This window comes from Zerene cesonia, chromosome Z (genome assembly GCF_012273895.1).
Source record: "Zerene cesonia ecotype Mississippi chromosome Z, Zerene_cesonia_1.1, whole genome shotgun sequence".
In the NCBI taxonomy this organism is placed as follows: Eukaryota; Metazoa; Arthropoda; class Insecta; order Lepidoptera; family Pieridae; genus Zerene; species Zerene cesonia.
Genome location: NC_052122.1, coordinates 10,670,023 through 10,680,581, shown reverse-complemented (window position 1 = coordinate 10,680,581; position 10,559 = coordinate 10,670,023).

Genomic DNA, 10,559 nt, shown 5'->3' with positions numbered 1-10,559 from the left:
TCATAGTGGACATATTGTGAGTTGAAGTTACATTTAGACGTTTTGCTAACTATAGTTCATAATGTTTCGTAGTAACAATTTCGCGAGATAGATTTTCAACTAGCAGCATTTAAAATCTTATGGTAACAATAAAATTCTAAAAGATATGAGCTTTTTTGTACACAACTGCTTTCAGTTACAGTATCGTAATATTTCGATGTTAGATTTTATTCGATATTTTACAATTTTTTTAAGTATAAGCAAAATATTATATCTAGTTATTCATTTCATGTAGATAATTAAAATCAATCTTCAAAATTCAGTCTTGACTTTCACAAGCTCGCTTCCGCAGTTGGAGACAGTGATTAATTTCGACATATGAGACTAGTAAAAATAACAAATATAATCGGTATTATTAAAAGTTTCACTATGCCGAAACCAACCGTGAGTTAGTTTCTTTTATCTAGAATTCTGTTAAACCTGCAAATAATCTCTAATATTAATTTTATATTAGATTTGTATAGCGTCTAATAATATTTGAAAACCCCCTAGTTCTGGCAACAATTATCACTATGGCAACATTAGACTAGATCTTAGTAAATAATAAATTAAACTTTATGGATCAGATGAACGGTTTATAAGCCACGTGTTCATATAAAGACGAGTGGCTTATTTCATATTTACTTTGTTTTCACACCTAATTCAAGAATGTCTACACGATTGTTATTTATTGTCGATGAGTTCACGTTTGCGAATTCGCGCGCGAAACTTAATATTTGAACGCGACGCCATTGATTTTTTTATATTGAGGGTATGTTTCAATGAATAAATAATACAGTAATATTATATTATATCGTATAATATTGTTGTGTTACTCATAATATGTACATCATACATAATATAAACATAATAGGTTTGATATACATTTTCATACTTATAATTTAAGTTATATCAAATTAAATACTAAAGTAAGATATACACACGGACAAAGACAGTAGGTCACTAAACGATAGCTATTCATTTTGAAACTAATAAGACACTTATTCTATAACCGCGTACGTACAGAAATATCTATAGGTATATCTCTGCTCACAAGTGTATAATCTAAAGTAAACTTTATATAATGCTCATAGAATTCAAATTAAGGGCGCAAGCAGATATACGTATTGTACGATTCAACTAAGAATAGTAAAGTCAATGACCTTTTTCCAATTTTTATTTGCATACATTTTTGCACAGCTATGACGCCAAAATGTGTCAATGTGGCGATCCTATTCTCAGTTGAATTGCATAGTGGGGTCTTGTTTCTTGCTCCTACGGCTTCTTCAAGTGCTGGGTGATGGTAATTTCGCTGGACAGATTATGCCCAAAAACCTAACATATCCAGGTTTTGCGCATATTCCATTCAGCGAAACTACCCGTGCTGTATTTAGTGCGTTTAGTGGTGCTCTTGTGTCTACACGTAGTTTTAAGATGCAAACTACAACATGCATTATATCCCTTAATGATAATAAAATTTAAAAAATATGTGATCAGTCAGAATATATACGAAGTTAAAATTAGAATTGCATTAGGATTCTAAGAATTTAAACTCAGTGGAAGTGTGTGGAAAATTCCACTGGCAGGCCTGTGGTAAAAGATCGTAATAAAATGATCTTTTCGCAAAGGCCGTCCAGTTGGAACAATCCGTTGAATTTCCTTCAAATATTCTTCGTGCAGGCTTTATAGTTCCTTGTACACTTAAAAGTATGCCACATCTGATCTATTCCGTTTCCATCAAAATCAAATTACATCCTAATTAAGAAGTTATTACAAATTGTAAACAATCGTCAATTCAATGACGGAAACTAAGAGGGCTATATAACATTGTAACAGCTACTTCATTAACAATATATACTTACGAACTATAACTATAATAAATACTTACGAAGACTAATACTTACCTTAATTTAAAAGTTCCGGGATTCCTCCATTACACAGTACACTTCACCACGTTCACACTTTCGGGGAGTTTGCACTAAACGCAAATGGCATAACGATCTCCCACTTCTCGTAAATATATAAGTGAATAAATACCGTCAAATAATAAAAAAGTTCCCCATGACTTTTTTATTTATTGATTCTTATTAAAATATTTCTACTTTATGAACTTAAAATAACACGATATTAAACCCAATTACATAAGATGTATAATTTATCAAGATATTGTTAGCAGACGTATCGAAATTGTTTCCAGATTCAGCAGGCAAGAAAAAAAAAATATAGATAATAACTCCTAGGATAACGGATAAAAAGCTATCGTTAGGAATGAAGCAATAGCGCCTTACGCCTTATGCCTGATGCCTTACGCAATTTTTATCGTATGTTTGAAAATTTCTGTTAAAATACAATCGTTTGACTTTTACACGCAAGCATTACTAAACTTACATAAGTTTTTTTATTCTTTAAGTTTGTTATGTGACTAATATTATATACAGGTACAAATGCTGTGTTGTTTAAATTTCTTACAGTTGTTGACGTTTTAAAATAAGTCAAAAACTGTTAATTTAATTAAAAAAACGGTCTTCTAACAGCCCCGTTACGTTTGTAAGACGTATGCAATGAAAGCCCCGTGTATTGAAGGGACAACGGGAAAAAAATATTATCCCTAATTTATGTGTGTGTATATAAAATATTTTTTTAATTATCTTAGTTTACCCTTTTTATGATTAACGAGTATAATCGCGCTACATAACAACTTTCGAAAACCAACAGTTTTTGAGAAAACAGACAGACAGATAGGCGGACACGGCAAAACTGTACGATCTGTTTTGACTAACGGAGCTATAAAAAGAAACAAAAATAGCAGAGCACTCAATACAATGACTGCATTATTTATATTTAACAGGATCGTTATTATTATGTTATGATTTAATCGGAGGTCTATTTCCTTCTCCTAGACCTTCCCAGTCACTTACTTCTTTCCAGTCATCAATCCTTTCCTTATCCCTTATCCTTTAAAAGCAGGCAGCGTATTCTCAGAGGTCTGCGAATAAAGCGATGGTGATCGTTTACCATCAGGCGAACCACCAGCTCTATTGCACGCTATGACGTAAAAAAAATAACATCGTATTAACTTTAATACTCTCTTGTCATACAAATATGTAACTCAAAACATAACGATTAAAACTTGGTCTTGCTTCTTCACCAGTCATCACTGGCATCCGCAGGTATTGATAATTAAGGCTGGCAACACAAGTGAAAGGATCGCAAAATAATCTCGATCCTTACACAAGCGCCATCTAGCCGTAACCATGTAACTAAAATGTTATTTATCCATACTTCTTTTAAGCGCGCTTTTTAAATCATCGCAAGATTAATTTTAACACCGTATTGAAATGTCTTCAAGGAGAAGAATCTGCAAGGAACTCTAAAGTTGCTTGTAGCTTTAACATCATCTATATTTAAATAGCTATCTTAGAAAAAAATATTGTGGGTGGTGTTGTTTGACAATAGATAAACCGATATATATCTATTGTGTGATAAATACATTTTATACTTCAGAAAAACAAAGCGTAAAATGACTTCTTTCATGAGATTGCATCATTATGTTTCAATTATTAAAAAAAAAATTAACAATTTTTCGGAAAAAATCACTGGACATAGCTAGACCATTAGACACAGAGTTTGTACAGACAAAAATATTATCATTTTATAATTTAAATGATTCAAATTTTTAAGACATGATTTTGCTTTCATTTATGCATATTGTAATTTTGTTATATAAAATACGTTATAGTTATTTCATCTAAGACCATGCCAGTTATCACTGCGTGCTGGTGGAGGCATTCACGGTCAATCCATTAGGTGCGACATCATTATTTAGGCGAAATGGAGTAAGTGAAAATTCGAATTTTTAGTACTGTCCATCGGGAGTTGCAACGTCACGAGCAAATTATGGACCTGGCCCGCGCCGATTGATGGATTGACCCTGAATAGCCACTTTAAAGACAAGTGTGTCATCTTCAGTCCAAAATTTTCACTCTTCGGCGTCCGAAAAGGGGTGCATGTGGGTAATTTCGACAGATAACACATATGTATAAATCCGCTCTATAACCTCGGTATTTCTACAGGTGCTGATCTGTCGGAACTATCCGAGAAATTGTGTTTCTAGAATTTTCTGTATGCTTCCTGCATCTGGGAATTTGATTGAGTTTAATTTTCAACATCAAACAGACTCGATATGATCTGTATTCCAGAGTGTATTATTGCATGTGCTTATGAAGGTACTTGCGTACGCTTTCTAAGGAAACTTAATAAAATGTAATGTATTTAATTTTTATAAGTTGAAAGATGACAATTTAGATGGAGAGCGCATGTTAAAAATGTATTGATACTTCGTTTTTTTCGACTAGTGCCATTATGCCGAAATTTCCCGTGGGATTATGATTTTTTATATATTTATTTGAGATAATACACATTTTGCTTGTTGACTGTTAGATGTTTGTGTAAGATCCATAGCCCTTTTAGGCTCACAGATAATTTCTCTCTTTGGAATCTCAATCTGTTTGGGATAATTTTGCTTGCGTGAATGCATACATTATAATTGTATGAAATATATTTTATAACTGTAACAAATTTAAAAATGAGTCGAATTGAGAACTTCTCTTGTTTTTGAGAACGTCGGATAAAGATACATACTTATAAGATAAGAGGAAAGACCAGTACACGGATAAGTTAGTGCAAGTCTTTATATCATCAGTGAATATTTAACAAACAACACAAGTATAGAAACATTAACGTATCTTAGTTTTAGAATCACTTTAAGTATATTGGACTAAAACTGTTAGCTATCTAACATCTTATATACCTTATTATGATAATGTAAAATTTATTTAGATCTTAAGATTGCCTCATTTAAAGGCGTGCAAATTTTAATAAGCGTTATCAGTGAGCGCGAAATTTTAATTTATTTTTATAACAATATCAAATGGTGCTTATATATGATATGCGGAGGTTTCATAGATAGGTAGTTTGTTTTACTCCAATATACAGGAAGCCTATTTTGGCGATTATATGGTAATATCGAATCGGATATTATCACTATAACTACATGTACATTTTTATGTCATCAAAACAAATCAAATAAAACAAAATTTTGTTCGCACTCTTTCATGAATTACTGATTCAAATATGCCCAAGGACCATACGAAGCTTTTATTTTATTAGGTGTTGATATATTCTGCTCGCCAAAATATACTCCAAAAATGTCCAAGAATTATACAGTGATAAAATGTGACATTAAAAAGAACAGTAAAAATACGCAAGTTACATAGTTAATACAATCTCAAATACAAGAATGCTGGTGAATTCAAAGGCTTAAAATTTTCATAGGCACTTCCATAAGAGTCCTTATCATTAATAAAAAAAAATTAATTACAATTTAATGTTTAATTTTAGAAAACATTGTATGTATTAAACATAAATAAGATGTTTGTGGGAAAAAAGGAGTGCACTTTGACAATGTTTACAAAATTCAAGAAGCTTTATTTTTTTAATTAAAATTAAATATTTAACAGACACCGGTTGTATCACTCTATTTCTCCGGGAAAACATTATTGATTAGTTTTAATAAATACATGTACTTGATTGAAAACATAAATTTTTAAATTTTAATACTATTATTAACTTAAATAATATTAGAAAACATTATGATGCAATGTTTTTATAAGTTCAAATTATTGATATTTCTACAAAAAATACATATGTTTTCGTCAGAAGCCACATGAAATCTGAAGTAAATATTATTTTTTCTTCTATTAGCATTTAGCGATACGGATTTTTTAACTTTGTAGCGGGTAATCTCCGGATCACCTGAATCGATTTAAAAAATTATTTTACCTGTAGAAAGTCACATTATCTGTGGGTGTCATTTTATCCCGCGCGCCCGGACAGAGTCTGGTCACGCAACTAGTCACTGATAATAAAATGCGTCATATTACTTTACATTTTCATGATGTATTACGTCTTTCGTACAATAATGGTATGTTATAATCACCGTAATTCAATAATTTTTTATAATTAATAAATAGCCACTCACAGAGTTCCATAATACTACTCGATAGCAAAGATACGTGGAACGGAAATATTAACTAAATGCGATTCGGGTTCCCCAACTAATTTAACCTTTTTCTAAACGACGAGTGTTGTATTTCCCCGTGCTCGTTATCGAAACACGAGTTCCTCTAACTATTATGTTGATTAACAGAATCATTACGTAATTCATTTTAAAAAGTATTTGTAAACAATAATATAATGAAAATTAATTAGAATAACAGCATACATGTATAAGCACGGCATAGTAAAATCAGATTATGTAAATATAAAATGACGTCTAGAATATGTTTGGTTTTCGAGAGTTTGTGCCTTAAAAATAAATGGTTGTTGTCATATTTGTTATATAGTCTGGGAAGGTATATCCTAATACCGTCCGAACTTGTGCAGATGTGCGCAAAGAAAAAATGGCGCCCGAAAAATAGGATTTTGTATTTTATTTTTTTCTTACCCCAGAAATGTGTATAAATCAAATTAAATATGGTTTAAATACCATTTAAACTTAAATAAAAACATGCGGTTGTTTTATTATAACAATTTTCGTTTCAATCCGCAGATAAGACGCTCTCCGCGTTACCATAGCAACGCCAATGCATGACACAATCGCAAACATCTAAACACGGGATCAAACAGGAGTCCATAAAATGAAATTAAGTTCTGAGTTGAATTAAAAAAAAAATATTTATATCGATGGTCAATGCAAAAATGACATTGTCCCTATTTCTATACTGAAGTGCAGTAAAGGTCCAATATCAACTTGTCATACTTCGTACCTATTTAATGGCAACAAAATGTCGCTTTGAAGTCGTTTAATTTCAAAGCCAATAACCGCAGTAGCAACTACCAACAGATAAGTAGATGTAGTAAACCGCATTCTATGTATTGAAATGTATTGAAAATTTTAAGGGTTATCATTTACGAACACACAACAGGCGGAGTTTTAGCTCAAGAGTCTAGCATGTGATTTTCAGTTCCAGCAGATAGATAATAAAAGTTGTATGCAGATATAAAATACGTAATTACTTTGCAAACATTGAATTTCGATTTAATGAACTAAATTTGCAATTTGTTAAGTTAATATAACTGATGTTTTTCATTCTCATGTAATAAAATAAACTACAAAACGTTGTAGCATAAACAATCCGCTTGAGTCAAGGCTTGATTTAAATTTAAAAAAGCATGTTGGTAGCCAGCCTTCCAGGACGTATGATAAATGTTTAAAGCGCGTTAATCCTTGCACTTATTACTCTGTGGTTAAAATGCGAACATTTGTTGCGATCGAGTCATTTTGTGTTAATTAGTTCTCTAGCAAACGTCTCATTACTGCAGACCGTAAGCGCGAAGGCGTGACGAGTGTTGGAGAAGGGAACCGCATCGTTACGATATCGTAGCTATGTATTTGTGATAGATATTAATTAATAAACAAGGTTATCGTTAACCTTATTACGCGCATTACGCCTTGCGGAATGTAACGCGGTGATTAATTACAAATTGTCACTGGTTATTTTTTAGGTTGAAATGTTGTATCAATATATGTTGGTGGGTATATATAGTCTTCAAAACAGTTCACGTATTTGTTAAGCCACATACCTCGATTTGGATGACTTCTTTAAGCATAATTAACAACACTTAAAAATCTTAATAGCATTTATTTTTTATTTAAACCAAAATTAACAGCGCACGTATTTGTTGCTTGAACAAATTTTAAGTTCATCATATTTTTAAATGTTGTAAGCGCCAAATGACGTCATTTTTCCTATGCTAGTTACTAGATAACAAAAAGTGTTAAAAATTCTGTAAGAACTGACATTACTGTAAATGTCATAGTTTAAGAGGCAGAAGAACTTTTTTGTATTTGGTTAAAATTTTGTAAAGACACATTTTGCCGTATGTATGAAGTCTCAGATCAATTAAAGTTTTAATTTATTTTCTTTTAAAATACGGTAATAATAATTTGTATGTTGCAGTGAACTCACTACACAAAGACTTGTCCATTCTTCTCGGAGCTTGCTTACATCAAAAAGAACCGATACGATATTTGAAGAAACTTCATTTCTTGATAAGATCTTCTCAGAAATATTATCTTCTACATTAGTGGTAATTTCGTTAGTGATTAGTGGATGTACCGTTATAGCGATGCAGTTAGTCATCTTATAGGTTAACGGGTATTCAATACGCCTTCACAACGAAGTGGTCCCAAATCGTTTTGAAGCCGATTTGAATAATATCCCGTAAGACTTTTAATATAAGTTTTGATTAGCAAAAAGCAAACGTTTCATGTGCTATCACATTCGATTGTGTTTATCGTCTTCAGTGCAGCGGTTGCTGTGGGAGTACAAAAGACACTACGTACACTGACTCTGCGTTTTACTATTTTGTATAACGCTAATACATAGCATCATAAAACGCAAATACAGTCTACGAGACGTCCAATGTATGAATGCATTCAGTGTTCTCGTTTCACTATTCGCGGCCATTTTAAGTGCACTAACGAAGCTGTGTTCATCACAATATATTATTGGCACTTCATTAATATTCTGCTGACATGTATCAAACAATACATCATTCTTGGTACTGACCAGGTGCTAGGAATAGACCATTATGATGAGCGTGCATAATTGATCGATAATTGTTTACGCCTCTGCAGTGGTGCGTGATTTTCGGTGTATTAAAGCGATACTATCCACTGTGTCCGATACGATATTTTGATTTAACGATAGTTTAAAAACTGGCGTCAGACTATAGCACTTTATCGTATCGCTATATAATAAATACATAATGCGTGAAATTCTGATATATTCGACGTTTTAACCTAAAGTTTTTTCTTATAAGCAATTTTCGTGTTATGTTTTAAGTTATGAATATCAAATCATTCAGTATACGACACGGGTCCGATACGAAATCGGATCGGACGATGTGCAAAGGCACGAACAACCCTATTGTCCCGTAAATATTTCGGGAAACGTGACCATTAATTGAAAACTATTGTTTACAAAATGTCGTTTTGTGTCATACATTTTAAAGGTCGTGTTAATTTTGCTCCATGTTATATGCATATTAATCTTTTGTGTTGAATTTTCGTTATGCATTTGTAAATTAATTTAAAAAGTATTGTATTTTTTATTAAATGAAATGAACCCTGCCATGAAATGAAACATTGTACCTCGTTGAATGCGTATGTGGAATCAAATATTTGCAATTTATCAAAAGTAATAATTATTATATCTACTTTTACAATTATAATTTATTTCCTGGCAGCCTACACATAATTTTTTACTTTTTTATTGTTATATTCGATATCATCTTTTGAGTGACTAAAGTCCGGTTTCGCTACTCACCTATGGTGTACCAGATAACGTATTTACATTTTTTGACATAATATATTTCTTACATAATTTATCATTTTAAGTAACAGTTAAGAGAAATGATCAACTTTTTGCTTTGTATACTGTACATCCGAAAGTTGCGAAATTTACTGCATTTCTTTTAATTATATAAATATGGTACAATACTTTATATGTATAAATCAGCTTTTTAACGTAATCATTTTTAAAGAGTGATCACATTATTATAGAAAACTTTAAATGCGAAATGTAACAGTTTGGTAGGGCGTGCTTGATTATATTAAAAGGTGATTTAATTTTGTTTCCCGTTTCGTAATCATCACCTATTGTTCTGGTAACAACGTGTCATATTTGTTGATTACATTCGATTAAAACGTAACAATGTTTTAATATCCAAATATATCCACCGAAATGTGGGCAGGAAAATTATTAATTATTTAAATATAGATGTTTTAGGAGAACATTTGGTAACTTAATTTTTTGATCATATAGTAGAATCTCTGTTATGAATGATATATAGTTTAATTTTTAGTTTTATAGCATTGAAATGCTTTATGATGTATAGTTTTCATCCGATTATCTTGGGTACGCAATTCTTTTTGTATAATAAGTATGTGCATTTATTTTCCTTATTTTTGTCGTCTACTTCAATGGAGAACTCTATTTAATTTTGTAGCCACATTAAAATAATGTTTTTAGTTTTTTTTATGGTACATGGCAGTTACTTTTATTAAGTTTCTAGTATCGTAATTTATTTTGTTCCTTTTTATTTGTCGGGTTGTGTTTTTTTGTTTTCAGTTAATTTTATTTGATTTTCTTCATAACGCGAGGATAATTATTTGAATTTTTTAAATGATTGTGTTATCCCTGCATATATAAACACAACAGATAAAAAAATAACTTTAAAACCATTTTAATCTCATGATTTCTTGATTTCTTGAGTCGTGTAACTAAGCCTATTTTATACATAAAATAACAAATTAAATAGCCTACACATTGTGCACCAAACACATTTATTAATAATTTTGCTATATTCATGTGCGTATTTTTAATATTCCTGTAATAAATCTTTCACATACAAATCAACGGCTCATTCATCGTAAATGTTTGTTTTGATTCGTCATACGAAACGTTTTACAAATA